This window comes from Manacus candei, unplaced genomic scaffold (assembly GCF_025592945.1).
Source record: "Manacus candei isolate 608988 ecotype Guabito, Panama unplaced genomic scaffold, ASM2559294v1 h1tg000119l, whole genome shotgun sequence".
Lineage (NCBI taxonomy): Eukaryota > Metazoa > Chordata > Aves > Passeriformes > Pipridae > Manacus > Manacus candei.
Window position 1 is genome coordinate 1,382,124 of NW_026138167.1, and position 16,954 is coordinate 1,399,077.

A 16,954-nucleotide genomic window follows, 5' to 3' on the forward strand; every position below is an offset into this window, starting at 1 on the left:
CCATAGTGCCCAGTCCCATGTGGCCATCCCAGATGATACAGGGCTTTCAATGCACATCAGTGGCACCTGAATCATCTATTTCTACCTATAATACTTATCAAGTGTGTATTTAGGTCACACCTGAAAATACTGAATATCTGAAATACATTTGGGGATTTTCCTTCAATTATTTAAAAGTTCACCCTAATTGGTCAGTTCTGCACCAGCCCATAAATCCATAAAAACAACTGGACAGAAATTCTTATATCAAGTTTTCCCAGAAAGTTCTTCAGTTCTCATGACAGGCTTTTTCCTAGACATGATGACTTTAGTTGGAAAGACACAGAGTATCTCAATAAACACATGCAAACAGAAGCTTGCTTTGTTTCCTAACAAAAGTCGTTCTCAGGTGATTGAGTGACAAGTTACAAAACTGGTTACAAAGAGATTTTCCACATCTTTTGTTTACTCAGGACATCCTAACTTCACTGTTCCCAGAGATTCCAGGCTCTCAATCTCCCCGAAATCACTCTGGCACTGCCCTAAAAGTTGCATGGCACTGATGCTGTCCACGAGCAGGATACTCCAGCCTTCCAGAAATTCAGATCTGTCTAGAAATCACTGGACACAAGGCAGCTCTTCCCCACGATGCGTAAACCTGCTTAAGCCAAACACTCTCAGAACAGATCTCAGAGATTCCACTGGACTTAATAATTGAAGTTAAGAGTAGATATTTAGGCTCAGACTCCTACAGCACAGAATTTTAAAGATGAATGAAAAGCAAGCATATCTCTTAAATATTTTACTTCTAGACTTTGTATTCATCCCATTCAAATTAGATTAGAGATTACTCCACCTGCTTCACACTTACTTTTTTAAAACAGCCTTCAAATAACCTCTAGATTTAGCTGCCAAGAATATAGAGGCGAAAGCCAGTTTTTAACCTCAGAGGCAGAATATCTCCCATAGAACTAAATCTATATTATACACTTTGATCACACATGAAGTGAACCTAAATTTAGCAATCTGTTTTATATGGCTAAACCCATGCTGCTCACAGAATTTCAATGACAGAAACAAAACATTATTCAGGAAATATATCTGTACAAACTGTACTGTTTAAGCTGTTGGACACTTCACCAAAAAGGTTCCTTAAAGCCTCTGTACTAAACTAGGAAGACCAGCTCCTAAATCAAACACTATCTCATATTTAATCCATTCAAATCAGCTGTACTTGACTGAGTTCTACCACTGGAAGGGCCAGTCCCTCCAGTCAGAGGCACTGCACACTTGCCTTGGAGAAGGGACAGCACGATGGCAGGGGCTGCACCAGGTGGCCCCCATGGTCCCCTCCAGCCTTACCCATGCTATGCTTCTGGGACATGCACTTACAGCTACCTGGCAATAATAATCACCCAGTTCTGCAAAACCTGTAAAAAATGCTCTAAAAAGTTGCCTGATGGGAAAGATCTTCCCAGCACATGAAGTTACAGTGATAGATTAAAAGGCATTAGTTGAAGGATCCAAAACAACAGTAACCACCTGAATAAAAGGTAAGTGCACCAGACCTGATGGGAAAGTGGGGGGTACATGTCCACTATAAAATGAGGACTCTCAAAACATGTCAGATTATAAAACAACTAAGATTACTGAAGTTTTGTCTACACAATGAACCTCAGAAAAACTAATCCAGTTAATTTCACCGGATTTGTCTCTGTCCATTAAATTCCTTTGCAAAAACTTTCATCTGAGAATAAAACGCAGCCTTAATTTGGTCTGGCTCATCTTGCCTTCAAAGTGAATGAAACTAAATTCACTGGAGGCCACTTTAATTATGAATGGGATAGTGCACACAGAGACTTGGTGGGATTTAAGCTGCCCTCTTCAAATTCCTACATTTAATTGACTTGCATCAATTTTCCTCAGTATCTTGTGTAGTCCTGAACGGATACATTGGACACACAAGTAAATTGCAGAGAAAGAGAGAAGCTGTGCTGAAGAATTCTCAGCCCTGTGGGAACCATCAAAGAAGAAGAGAATTGTTCAAGTACTTTAAGTTCAGTTTTAGGATAAATACCATCAGAGTTCAGAGACCAACTGGGAAGTATTTTTAAAACACAGCTACATTTTAATTTTCAGAAATGCTATTTAAAATGTCTACTATTTGCTTATTTGAATTATTTCAGGATAGAACTATAGAAAAAGGACAGCACTAAATTATCTTTTGAGGTGATTTATTTAAGATTTAGAGATTATAACCTATAACCGGAGGCTAAGATTAAAGAAAGTAGAAAACTTGAAAAGATCACTCTGCATTTAAGAGCTATGGCACACTCCCACTGAAGAAAAAGCATGAAGACTGAAGAAAAGCTGGAGACACTCAATACCTTAAAATACCTCAGTCCTCATAAGATGTTGTGAAACACTTGCCATCACTGTTAACAACAGAGGTCCTTTACTTGCACTCTGTCACTGTATTTTCATGGAGCTTCAGAGGGTTTTCATAACACTATTTTTCTTACTTGAGAATGTTACCATTCTCAGAAGGGAAAAAATGTCACAAATAAACAAGAAGTCCACAGAAACAGAGGTCCTGAACTCAAATAAACCAAGCAAGAGACAGAGCCTTTTCAGGTAAGGATCCTCTTGCATCCCTGCATCAGCATTTTTTCAGGATAAAACAATACCATTGCTGTAACAGTTTTTCTTTCATACAAGAACACAGATACAGAGAATGGACAGTGTTTTCCTAATTCACAAGGCTCTCACAGCCTTTCTTTCTTTCTGTTCTAACAGAAGGCAACTGTGCAAGGGATAAATGGAATGCCACTGATAAAGGTGGAATTTCCCTAAAACAAATACCTTAATTTTAAAACAAATTCAAGTATCAGTTATTCTTTTATCTGTGGGAGTGATAAAGAAGTAGGCAGTATTATACTGCACTAGAATAATAACAATTAGGATTTCAAATGTTAATCTGAGACCTCTTATTAAACGCACTTTCATTAAGTAACACACATCTCCTTCCACTAGAATATATCTCTAAAGAAGCAATATGAACAAGCTAGATTTCTTCCTCATTCAGAATTTTTTCCTTATTTTGTCCCCTCATTTTCCTCATTTAAAAGTTTTTCTTGATATGGCAAGAAGATATTGTATAGAAATATTGAACATACGTCCCCAAATGTCATCCTTCTCTCAAATGAAGGAGGTAGGTTGCCTAAAACCCTAAACACTGTTTTCTCTCACAAAAGCAGCTATCATATACTCTGCATGCATAAAATTAACTTCAGTGCACAAAAAGCATGAAGTCTGAGTTACCATTCTTGGATACCTCTAACGTGGAGTTTCATTAATTTTTTCAAGTTAGTTTTGCATTAAAAAGGACACTCTTGGGCCTGTAGGCACCACAGCCAACACACTGAAAACCATCTTAATCCCCTGCAGTTTCCTTCATTTTGAGTTATTTAGCCCCTACACTGCAATTTCTAAAATCAATTGTCATAGCAACAGGAGGCTAAGCCTTCATTTCCAATGCAGATCATCCTCTCAGCCCTGTTTTCGTGCCTCTGAGGTGCAGTTCTGTGCAGCCCCTTCTCCCGTGGACACACAGGTACCACACCCGGCTCAGGAGGCAGCTCAGCCCCAGCTCTGCTTCCCTGCAGCACTTCCTCCTCTGCTTTCCTTTCAGAACAAACAGCTGCTGCTGAAAAGCTAGACTGCTAAGATTAGTTCTCCTGTTAAGGCTGCTGATTCTTGAGCTGTAAATAGAAACACAGCTGATTAAAGCTACCTTTAAGCAAGTGTTTAATTTGACTTACAATAGACTTTAAATAAGAGTTCCTTGAGGCAGGTGTTGGATGGGCATTATGCTGCTGGTTTTTGGTGAGGAAAATAATCCATTTTTGCCACAGTAGAAGGTATGAATAAGCAAAATTTTGTCCCCTGAGAAATCTGAAAAAAAAATAAAAGAGAAGTAGTATATTAATCATTGCATGCTATTTGAATAATAATCATGCTATTTGAATAATAATAACTGCTAAAACCAATCTTACCTTTGACCTTAGAAGCCTAATGGATACTATTCTCCATGCAGATAAATTACCATATACAGTAATTTGCATAAAGAATATTACTTGGGCACAATCCAGATAATTTTTTAAAAAAGAATTACAAATGTACAAAAATCTCCTTATGGCTGTCCTATGTAAAAATGGCAATTCACACTTTCTATTTCCTCTAACAGTTCTCTTTCCTGAGATCATCAAATACACCTTTCTAACTTTTCTTCTCATAAGCTTCCACAATCTAAGGCAGTGAACCAGTGAAGAGTTATTCAGCAGAAGACTCAATCAGGATAGGCATGTTCTTTGATGGAAAAAAAAAAAAGAGATGAGCACAAGAAAGGAAGGGCACTATTTCATGGGGTTTATTTTTAAAAGAAACAGCATTTCCCTTTGCATATAATCTACTCTTATCTCTTAAGTCCTGCTACTTGCAAATACATAATCCAATTACTATAAGCTTCACCTTATTATTTTAAAAGGCACTTACAATCAGTTTTACTGTTTCTGTTTTTTAATCCATTCAATGAACTCATCCGCTTGTAACTGGGCCCAGCCTTATCAAAATCAGGATTTAACAGATATCTGCCCAAACCTTTTCATCATGGAAAACATTCCTCCTGATACTGCTTTTAAAATAGGTAGAAATATAACACAGTCCCCAATTTCTGAGAATTAGGATATGACAACAGAATGTTACATATGTACTATTTGTCATTATTTCCTAGAATACCTACAGAAATAGCCAGATCTCAGTAGATAATGGTTCTTATGCAAAAACTGCCAGTCGTCTGTATGATAACTCAACTGCAACATGAGTTAAGTACCTAAATTAACAAGTGTGAACTCACTCAACTCTAAGTCAACTCCTGAGCGTTTGTGAACTAATATATGTAATATCTAGTACTCAGTAAGATTCCCAGCCTTTCTTTTTTCCCTTCACTGTGATATATTTTCATGCAAGAATCAAAAATCTGACCAAAAAATTATTCTTTGTTGGCACTTACAAATGTCCCACATTACAGATATCCTCATACCAATGTAAATTATTTTAATAGTTCATAATAACATAAAGAGCATCATGTCACACATTGCAAAGGAAATGCAGTCAAACCACGTGCCCATGACCTTATCTTTATCACCCTCACAGAACTTAAAAAAAAGCAACTGTAAAACCCTCAACTTACAGAATTAACCTTTAATAGCTCCAACACTTTCAAAGATACTTGAACTGCATGGGGTAAAAATAACCATCAACCGTGAATAAGCCCAAACATTTCCACACATGCAATGTTAGCAAACTGAACTATCTACACCCTGAAACCCCCATGAGCTCCGGGAAACAGCGACACACTCCCTTCTGCTGCTGTGCTTCTGCTAAGATGTAACTTATCTGCCCTGGAAATAATCAAGCAGTCAAAGTGTATTCCCTTTTTCAGCTACATGTTAACAAGCAACGATTGAACCATTTCTATAATTTTGTTCAACACATCTGCTGTACAGAAAAATAAACCCTTTCCAACACTTGACCTATTTCTTCTGTTGAAAGAGGACTTAACCTATGTGCTTGCAGTACATCCTTTTTTATCACATCACAATATACCATTTAAACTACAATAACAATTATTCCACTTACTTTGCTGTTGTAACTAAGTTATCTAAAAGTTTACCATGGACACTATGATTGTCAGGGCACAAGGAAATGCATGGAGTTCAGCCCTTTTTGGCAGTTCTCACAAACGCACTGGAGCTTCAGCAGTTTAAGATCAACCTCAAATACTGCTTACTCTGTCTGCTGTATTCCCTGTCCAGAGGGCCAATAAACTGAAGAACACTCCCTGTGTGACCCCAACTTGGCCTGGGACAAACTACACAGAGACATAAGTGCACAGAACAAAATTAGCACGAGATATCCAAAGGCTCAGGGGGTAATCTCAGCTGCAATTCTTTCATCATTCTGGGGACAGATTTTTATCTTTTTACATTTGCATGGTCCCTGCAGTAACTTCTGTTTGAAGTTAGCAAAGAAAACAAGGAAACACAGACTAAAGACACTACAAATATATTTCAAAACAAAGAACTTGATCTCAAACAGTTGTTTTGAAGGTAAAAATCAGCTGAGGCCAGAGAGCAGAGATGTTCTTCATAAAGAATGAATATCCACAGCATCTTCCTAATTTTTCCCTTATTTGTCTGACATTTCAAAGTAATCACTGACAAGGAGCTGAAGAACCTTTCTCAACTTAGTTTTTAGAAGTATCTCAATTCTCTTCTGAGACTCTCACACAATGCTTGTCCAGAACTCAAAAGGGGTTCCATTTTCCACTTCTGACACAGGATTGAAATACTTGCTACAATTTTCTCAGCAGCTTAGGACCACCTGCACAGTGCTGAAAACCTTCTTTGCTAATAATCTGTTGAACTTGGGTCAGCATCTCCCCACAAAGTCTCAAGTGTGTGCTTGTTTCCATTATTTTTGTTCCATACATGCACACTGAAGTCCTTTTAAGTCCAGACATAAAGAATTATCTTCTGCATTGTCAACTCTGTGCTTAGTTTGTTAAGACTTGGCTTTTTCAGTGCAAGTGGTACATTCAGATCAAGGCCCTACCTACAGTTACACTGCTCATTGGTTCTTTGCAGTTATTTCATTTAGCTCAAGCAAAATGAGGGAAAAGATATCTCCAATAATAGTGAAGCAGTAACATTCAAGAAGTAACAACAAGATCACCTGCAGGAAGGGGTTTTTAGGATGAAGATGGTCACTATCAGTATGTAGGTCCTCTTAAAGAGAAAGGACAGGCTTTGAAGATATGATAATTCTATTTTAGCTATGGAAAGTGGCACTGCCACATCCTGCAGATGTCTGTGTTGAAAACAGGGGGGGGGAGGGATGCAAAATTCAACACACAGCATCTGTCTACAGCTCATCTACAAGGGATCTGTCTAATGTTTCCTGTTCCTGCAGACACCTGTGACAGTTCTATTATTCCCCACTTCAGTGATGTAACATTTTAATGACCAGTCCTTGTGGACAGTCTGAAGTGCTAATACAAACAGATCTTCTTTCTTTCTGAACCTTCATCCCCTGAAATCTCTTTATAACCCCTGCATGAGAAACATAAATGCTTTATCTATGTCCTAAGTTTCTATAGCCTTTCACAAGTTACAGATGAGGGAAAAGATTTCTTCTCTAGCTAGAAAAGTCTTACTTACTCTGACTAGTGGTTCTTCCATGTGAAAAATGGAACACATTTCTCCCCTCCTTGGCTTATGCTGGTTTGACTCAGAAAATGTGTGCAGTGGATTGAGTTGACAGGGATATGAAGGTAGAAGCTTAAAGGACATCAAAAGCGTTTGCATGATGAGCTCTGTATAAATAGTCTTACTGATACAAGTCTCCAAGCATCCTTTATCTCCTTGTACACAGAGATTAGGGAAAGGCTCAAATGCTTAATTGTGTGTCAAGTGCACAGTCAGCGCATTAAGAGTTCAGTATAGTCTTTTAAAATGGAGTCTTCAGCATATTCATGCCTTGCCATAGACAATTCGGCTGCTATTTTAAACATAAGGCTTGACTGTCTGTTACTCTTCACTTTACATTGTTCCTCACATCAAGGTAAAACATGGTGATTTTTCCACATTCCCCTTAAAAATACTGATCCCACCAATTAGTTCATCCCACAGCTTTAGTGACAGACTCTCTTTTACAAGTACCATAAAAATAACAGCAAAATTGAACTTCTGAAATTCAGATTATGTACAAAAAATGAGACCTTGTAAGTCCTTAGAAGCATATAAGCTACTAGCTTGCATTATACATTTGTATAATGTGCTGTAATTCAACAGTAAGCACATCAGCTCAGTGTGTACTGTGCTAAACTAGCTACAGCAGGAAAGAACACACACACATTATGCAGCAAAATAGAACTGGTGATTTCCCCCCAGCCCTGTGACTCCCACTCTCAATTCTGCAAAACATGACATTCCACAGTTATTGCATTTAGTTTGGAAAACTAAACTAACAGGAATAGAAGACTTAATTCCTCTTCCTCCTAAAAACTTTGGCTTAATGTCGCCTCTAAGATTTTAAAACAACTAGAGATACAAAGGAGAAAATAAAGTTTTGAGACATGGAATCTGGAATGATTCATGTCACAACGTATGGGAGATGCATAATGTAAGTATAGCAACTGCGTGTTTCACTTAGGCTGTGTAAGTAGCTGACAGTCTGTGAAGAATCCAGCAGGAAAACTGAAATCCATGCACCAGACACATGTAGAGAGAAAGCCCTCCTGCCATTTGCACAGTAGGGAACAACATATCCCAGATGCAGCAGGACAGGCATTGAACAGTTCAGTAGCTGTGCTGGTGAGTGAGCAGTCACAGCCTGTCGTGGAGCTGCTCAGAACCTGAATCCTGAACTTTTCCTCAGCTCTTCCTATAGGAAAGTCATGCAGTGAAGTTGATGCATCGTCTTTTACACTGAGAAGGAATTGAAATGTTTCTATAATCAATTATAATGGACACTAACCTGTTTTAAGAATTCTGAAGACACTAATTCCTATAGTTACTACAGGAGGATTAAAGCTGCTCTCATAAATCCTATTCAATTGTTGGAATCTTTGCTTATGTTAAAAATCTGAAAGTATCAGTGTTAGGGAAAAACACCATACTTTTTCAATTAGGGGTTATTTCCAAAACTTTCTGCCAGGGTAAAGGAGGACAGGAGGGTGTAAGCACATTATTTTTGATGCCAACTCACCATATCCCTTCTCATGGTGGAAAGGGAAAAATGTGGCAAGCTTTGTTCAGTGATCTAAGCAGAAAATTACCATCTCTGAATAAAGTCCTGAAGAAATTGCTGAGAGACAGCCTGCTGCAGTTGAAAAGGTCTCTTTTGAGACCCAGAGAAGGAAATAATAGATATCTGTACCTAGTGAAGAGCAGTGTCAAAGGAACACCCTGCAATAGGTTGAACAGCTCAGGTTTGGCCTACATTAAGGACTTGTATTGATACACAAAATGTTTTTGAAAGGGGGGGATGGATTTCTCCATGACCCATTGGCACATGCAGCTACACCTGGATAAGCACAGGTCTGCCTGATGGTATCAATTCCTGTGTTTGGAGGACTGTTGGAAATGACAAAATCAGTTCAGGGTTGGCTTGTGAACCAGTCCCTACAGGACTGACAGCCAACTTCTAGCAGAGGCAAAGCTTCAGACTGCCTGATTCTGGCCTTTTTCAGCTGAAGGTGCTGTTGAGGAACCAGTCTTGGCAGAGGAGGGAATGGAGTCCCCATGACTGGCCATGTCACACAGGACATCTGGGTTTCTTTCCACACCACTGATTTAAATAGGAGCTGTTCTAAAATGGACTGAAACGTATCCCAGTGGTGTGAGGTACCAGCTGAGGGTGACACAGCCTTGGGCCAGTTCCCAGCAGGAGCACAGATCAATTTATATGCTGCTGGGAAATATCAGTACAGAAATACTGACAAGACATATGCTGAAGGTATTTTCCAAAACTTGTCAGAGACCTCTCACATTCCAATTAGAGATACCCTGAAGGGATGATAGGAAGAAGTGAAAACACTTTTCTTCAGTGACATAAAGTAGCAAGCTTGGTCATTTGTGCTTTAGTCCTGGCTTATTAAAGATTTATTTATTTTTAAATGACAACACAAAGCGTGCAGATCTTTTTAAAAATTAAAGCAAAAGTAGTACTCTACTAGTATAATTCTCCATAGTTTTCTTTCAATCTGTTTCTTTTTTGTGTTCCAACTCCTTTTCTGACTTATACATATTAGTAAGCTATAAATTTCACTTCATTTTCAAGCAAAATGAGTGTGAAATTATCTAGTATTAAGAATTGCTGTTAATCAAAAAGAAAAAAATTAAATTAGATGCCCTAAGTATCTATCGATTTGGTAACATTCTGTAAGTTTTCTCTCAGCATAAATAAGCTGTAACTACCTCTAAAGTTGTGATTTTTTTCCTGCAATTCAGGCGATATGAAGAATAATAATTAACTGGAAATACTCGGACTCAACAAGGAGAACTGAAAGTTGATGAACCAAGTAAAGTGTTACAAGGAAAATGCAGAAGAATTGTGCACACACAAAAAAGCATTAGCAACTAACAGACATTCCAAATTTGATGTTAAAATAGCGCATCCTGACTTTTGAGAACTTCTGAACATTCTGACATTAATGAACATTAATGGACATTCAGCATCTCTAAGAAGAAGACATTAGTTCTAACTGCCACTGGCAACATCATCTATTATTACATTCTATGAAAAGCAGAACATGGAATTAAATATCAGTGTACAAACCAGGAAATTCAGGAAGCCAGAAAAAAAGAATATGGGAACTGCTATTGATTGTAAAATAAGCCTGGGGGTGGGGGAATAAAACCCTTCACCACACTGAGTAATAATGTCTGCAGGCAACAGCTGAAGAAAATAACAACAGTGCCTGCATTTTTTAAACTCATGTACCAAATTCACATATGAGAACAGCACCTGTAAACAGAACGAAGAACAATCTCTTCTGAAACAAAGAGCTCATCATGGACAGCCCGACAGGAAAGGAGGGGAAAATACAAATGAGTTTGCAGTCTCCTTGAGCCTTAGTTGACAAATGTGATGACAACATCACTCTAAGGAATTAGAACATGTTTTGTAGAGCTTACTGCAAGCTTCAGCATATAAATATCTGTTAATTTAATCTACTGCAGAGAGAAATATTTATATCTTTTTAAACATCTCAAACAGACGGACTTTGGAAATACCTGTATTTTTCTCTGCTTTTTGTAACAAAAAGCCTGGGAAAGCAGATTACTTAAAAAAAATTCCTTTAAGCTATCCAAAGAGACAATACCTTCCACACATCTAATTTTTTTGTCTTTATTTTAAAGACATTGATCAAACTCCTCTGCTTTGCTGCTGCTCAGAAGCTCAATGTATAGCAGAGCTGACTGGGAGTTGTTGATTTTTTTTAGAAACAATGTTTTAGCACTTTGGGCTATACACACTGTCAATTTATTAGAATTTTTTTGAAGACGTAAGGCAGAAAATTGCTCCGCCTGACCAGCAGGTCTGCTTATTAGCCAGAAATGCCAAGAACAAAGAAAGAACCCCGTTACTGTTGGTTCAGAATAAAAAGTTGTGGATGTGGAGCAGGAATGATTTCAACAAAGATCCCTAATTTTGGATAGGTTTTATAGGAAATACAAATGGCTGGGTGGAGGAGGGGGAAAGAGAAAATTATTATCTCATGCAAGGAGTTGGTCCCACAATAGATCAGTATTTGATAAGACAGATGCTCAACAGACAGGCAAGACTATAAAGCAGATAAAAGGAAGAAAAAAACAACAACAAAAAAACCCAAAAAAGAGTTTGCTTGAAACCATGTTCCTCCTGCAAAAAGCAGCCAAGTGAGTTGATCGAAATGGTGGCTTAAGGAGTGACCAACCACAGGGCACGACACAGGGAAACAGGGTGACTCTCACGTCCCTGGTTAGTTCTGCAGAATCTTATTTGAAAAAGCGATAGGTTTGTTTTTGATGTCAGTCACTGCACTCAATCAGGCAGTTTGCCTGACAGAGTAAGTGCTGTCGTGGTCCAGCCCTAGCCCGGCCCCAGCAGCCCTTCCTCACTCCCCCACCAGCAGGAGCAGGGAGGGAAGCAGGAGGGTAAACCAGAACACCCACGGGCTGAGATAAAGGCAGTTTAACAGGGAAAGCAAAGCAAACCAAGGAGTCAGTTCACTGCTTCCCAGGGGCAGGCAGGTGTGGAGCCTCTCCAGGAGAGCAGGGCCCCGGAGTGTGAGGGTGACTTGGGCAGACAAACACCACCTCTGCAAATGTCCCCCTTCCTCCTTCTGCCCCCACTTTATACTCTGAGCACGGTGTCTCATGGTCTGGAACGTCCCTCTGCTCAGCTGGGGTCACCTGTCCTGGCTGTGTCCCCTCCCCAGCTGGGCAGTAGGAAAGCAGGAGAGGCCTTGGCTCTGTGCAAGTCCTGCTCAGCCATAACAGAAGTATGTCCATCATCATCATCATCACCCTATTCAGCACAAATCCAAAACAGCCCCATTTCAGCCACTGGGAAGAAAATTAACTCTACCCCAGCCCAAACCAGCAGATGTGCAAATTCACTCATTTGAGTCAGCTTTTCTCTTACACACATATGTTTTGGAAAAAACTCGTGCTTTTCCCTTTGCTGAACCAGTCAATTAACCAGCAGCATTTTCCACTTCATGACAGACAGAATGAGCTCATTTCTTGAGTTCCTGTCAGTAGACACTGAAAAGCAAACCATCTATGGGGAGTCCATAATACTTGAAAATGTAAAAGGTACAAGCTGAACTTTATCTAGATGATAATAATTTGGTTTTTCAAGCACTAGCTTCAAAGTAAAAGAGATGATGTCAGGAAAAGAAGGTCACTACCATCAACTAGTCAAATATTTGAACATGGATCAGAACCAAGCTCATGCTGCCAGTATTTTTGTTTTTATTAAGATAAAAATGGATCTGCTTATGCACAACATAATGTGTGCAACTCAGAAACTATAGAGCAGCTACCATTTTTTTTTAATGTACAACATTAATGTTTTCTATGATGATGATCTCTAAAGACTAGAGGCTTTAATAAAAAGAAGAAAAAATAAACCACTTTCATAAATAGATTTCATCCAAAAGGGATTCGGTTGCAAAGAATTTCTTGGGCAACTTCAAACAGTCCTGAATCTGACCTGTGAATTTTTATACAGCTTATGTGACTGAATATCTACTCCACATACCCTAATCCACATCTGCTTGATTAAATTAGACTGTCAGTCTCCTAAAGTAAAGCCACAGCCAAAAGGCCCAAAATTATGTAAACAACCTCCAGCAGGAGATTGAAAATCTGGTTCTTTACTTTCTCTGTAATTCAAATGATAGAACATAAGTTCTCAAAGAGAAAGACATTCAGGAAATTTATATTATAATTGCCATTGCTACTTACAGATAAGCAGTAAACCTTCCCATAATACTTTACCTCTTGAAAGTCTGACACTTAATAGAATGTCACCCCAGCCAGAGTCACCACCAACAGCTGACACTGGAAGTCCTCCTGCCCTCTCAGGCCTCCTACAAACCATTACAAGAACTCACTAAGGGACAGATTTCCTCGCATGGTTCTCTGTTCTGCCCATGTACCAATCCATCAGTAATGTGTTAGACACATCTCTGGAAGCAAAGACCTCAGCAAGGTTTAGCTTTTATAGAACTTCTGCTCTCACTTCTAGGCTTGGAAACTTTCTCCTGGACATTACTAAGCTGACAGTAATATCAAACAGCACAATGTATACTATTTACTCTGACAAGAAATAGTGAAGAGTGAGGAGAAAAGCTTTATACATCGTTTGCAATGTGCTGCAGTGCTTCAGTGAGGATAAAATAACCAGTATTCTTGCACAAGGCCTTAAAAGCAGCACTGTGACTGCGAAAACAAGGAATAAAGTTAATTACAAAAGTCCATAAGAAGCTGAGCTAACAAGCATAAGCATGATAAGCAATATACAGTCCCTGTGATCTTCCAAATTTACAAATAGCTCCAACATTTTTCAGAAACAGAAGGCAGATCTCAATGCTGAAGGTGCAGATGTCTTCAGTTTTGTCTGGACCCATCTGTCTACCTTTAGTTAATAACAACACACAAATACCAGCTTTGAAGCACACCTATGAGTTCACAGAACCAGTAAATCAATTCCACATGCACAAAACTTAGTTGGAAAATCCTATCAGCTTCGCAGGAAATTGTTCTGCAAACAGAAGAAAGAAGGATGCCTCATTTTCTTTGGATTTCTGTCCTTTAATATCCTAAACTTCTGCAGCCACCAGCACATCCCAAGGTTAGTCCAGACCCATGTATGTGCTGCACTGTCCAGGCATCTGCTGTCAAACAAGTACTGTTCTCGTTTCAGGGTTTTTTTCTCCACCAGACAAAATTTCACAAACTTTATAAGAGTTGTATTACCTTGGATAATTCTAACTATTTTTCAAATCATACAATGGTTTCAGTGGAAGTGGGAAGAAGGATACATGGATAGATGGGAATAAGTCTCACTAGAGAGACTTAGAAAAACCAGCTAAAAATGCCTTCCCTTGTCCCTGCCCCGTGGTATCAGTTCCAGACTGCAGGCCTTGTGCTAGCGTGGTATTACCCAGCTATGTCTGATTTCAAATCTGCATTTCCAGCTCAGTATAACCCTGATCTGTAGATCCTAATGCTAGAGCTGAAGGTTTCCCATCTAATCAGCCTTTCTTCTTACCAAGAGATGAAAAAACACAGTGCAAAAATGTCAGAATCCTTTGTCTGTAGCCAAGTCCTCCTGCAAGGGGAGATCTGAAGCTCTCCCTGCACAGTCAGCAGGTGGGGATGGGCTCTACTGAGGTGCTTGAGCTGTGCTTTGGAATCTTTGGGATTCTAGGTTCTTAATTCCAGGAAGATGGTTAAAGTCATATCATATAAACCCTCTGCTATATATATTGCTTAAAAGCAGCAATCAATTCTGTCAACATTTTGGATTAATTCGGACAGTACAAGAAATGTTTCTGTAGTATTTAAATATCTGTACCAATAATGAAATACTAAATATACATATATTAGTGTTTCCTTATTCTGTAGAACAGGGAAATACCATTTTATTTTTTCCTGTGAAGCAGGTATATTTTTATCACTTTTCTTTCTTTGAAGAATCTGACTGTTATACCTATTTATGCAAGAGAAATAGGAGATTTTCTGATTCAAGAACATGGCCTGAAAATTAACAGCCACAGTGCATCTCAGTTTTCACTATAATACTGTTTACCAAACCATTTTAATCACTTATAATCTCTTTTTTTAACTACTGGGCTTTTAAAAGCTGAATTGCTGGGAAGAATAAAGTTATTTTGTATAAAGCTCTACTAAGCTCCAGCTTTCAAATAAAAGTCATCTGCATAAATACTAGAATGTGTTATGCCCTTTTCTTTTTTCTTTCTACTGAAAAAGAGATATTTTTCTGTTACTTTTAGAGGCACCCTGGGAATTCCCACAGTGCTTGTACTTCCTATACTGCAAAGGATTTGATACAGCAGACAGAATAACTGGGCAGCCACTGACTTTGTTATTTCTCCCAGTCTCACGAGCTGTCCCACCCTCAGCACCCAGAGCACCCCAGCTTCACAAGAAGTGTCGTAGCTAAGTCAGATGGCATTCAAGAACAAGAAGCATCCCTCAGTATTTTTAAGGTCCCATAATGTCCTATCACAAAAGCTGTTCTTGATAACCAAGGGTAGTGACAAGTGTGGCTTCAGCAACCGAGTCACACAGAAGAGACAAGTGGCTTCCTCTTGGGTGGCATCTCCCCTTAGTGATGCTTTAATCATCTCAAGAAGCAGAATTGTATTTAACAAACTGCCTTGTTTCATCACAGTATCAAGCAATTCAGCAGCTGCTTTTGGAAGCAATGAAAAAATATTGAAGTGATTTCTTGTACACATTAGAATCTGTTGAGAACAGTCACTGAAAAGAGTGTAAATCTTTCTTAATTTCTGCATAAAGGGAAAGATCGTTCCCTCACAAAATAAAATACCTCACCATAAAAAAATTATCCAATTACTTACACAACTTTTTCACATCCTTTTAATCCCTGCCTGTTTAATAAGACAAATAAGACATTTGTTAGTTTATTACACCACCAGTGCACAATTCATTTTTATGACACAGCTACAATAAATAACACAAATGAAGCAGCCAAATCTCATAGCCTCCAGTGAAACAATATTTGGAACTTAATTACATGCAGTACACATTTAGCAAAGGATGTAGACTCAGTTCCAAATTTAGCAAAATGTGACCAGGAAATAAGTGTCTGGAACTTAACCATAGTGTTTGTTTGACCCTTTTCAGTCTGGAAACCTACTATTTGCCAAACATCATTTCAACTTATAAGAGTGTTAAAGCTCCTCCTCTAGTTCTCTGTAGAGAATTAACTGTTCCATGAAGAGATGTTTTTAGAATCTTACTAGTCTAATTTACACTGTAACTTAAAGTTAAGTTACTCAAGACTTTATTCTCTATGGGTAAAGTTTCCAAAGATTTTTAATATTCATGTCTAACAAATGATGTCAGTTTTTCATGCTTTAAATACAGGGAGACAGCTCAAAGGAAATGTGAGAGGAAATGATTCCTTGGAAAGAAGTTCTTCTCTGTCTTCCCTACCAACTTATCAACTGGCTCCCTCTTCTTTTAGCTATTAAAAACACTACCAGCTCTCCATCCAGCTCTCTGCCCTTATACACACCAACGACAACAAAAGATCAGGTATGGATAGTCTTTGTTTAATTCTATTGAAATTCTTTTGTCTTTTCAAGAGGGGCAATTCAAAACTACATGAATTTACTCACAAGCATGTGACTAAATCAACTTAGGTTGGGCTATAGTTTAGTTCTGAAATGCTAAAACTACCACAGAGCCCATGCAGCATCCAGAACAGATGGACACACTTATTTTGAACTGTTCTGATTTTAAAGGTTTAACACACTAGAAATTTAGATTTTCTAATCACCTTATCTGAAATAGTAATACTTCAAGAGAGATACAGATCATATTTTCACCATGTCTATAGCCCAGTCTGTAGACACTGTGCTCATATGCACATTATGTTATTAACAGTAAAAACAATGGGAGAGAAATTCTCATGGATTTCATGCTAAATAACTAAAAAAGGAGTGTTAAAGTACTACAAAAGTATACTGCATGAAATATTCAAACTGTATCCTTCTACTCCTCTATATAGGTCATTTTCATGTTATAATATATTAAGGCCTTCTTGGATTAAGGTGTATTTCTTTAGAATGACAGATTCTTGCTCT

The 16,954-nt window shown here is 38.4% G+C and overlaps 1 protein-coding gene across 7 annotated transcripts in view; it reads right to left on the reverse strand.

Moving 5' to 3' along the window:
• Positions 1 to 16,954, reverse strand: part of OTUD7A (OTU deubiquitinase 7A) — a 121,772-nt gene that overhangs the window by 56,895 nt on the left and 47,923 nt on the right. For all 7 annotated transcript variants that reach the window (XM_051770486.1, XM_051770492.1, XM_051770490.1 and 4 more), the window contains one exon: positions 3,801 to 3,933. The gene's annotated coding sequence lies outside the window, so the exon portion shown is untranslated. The remainder of the gene's footprint in view (positions 1 to 3,800; positions 3,934 to 16,954) is intronic.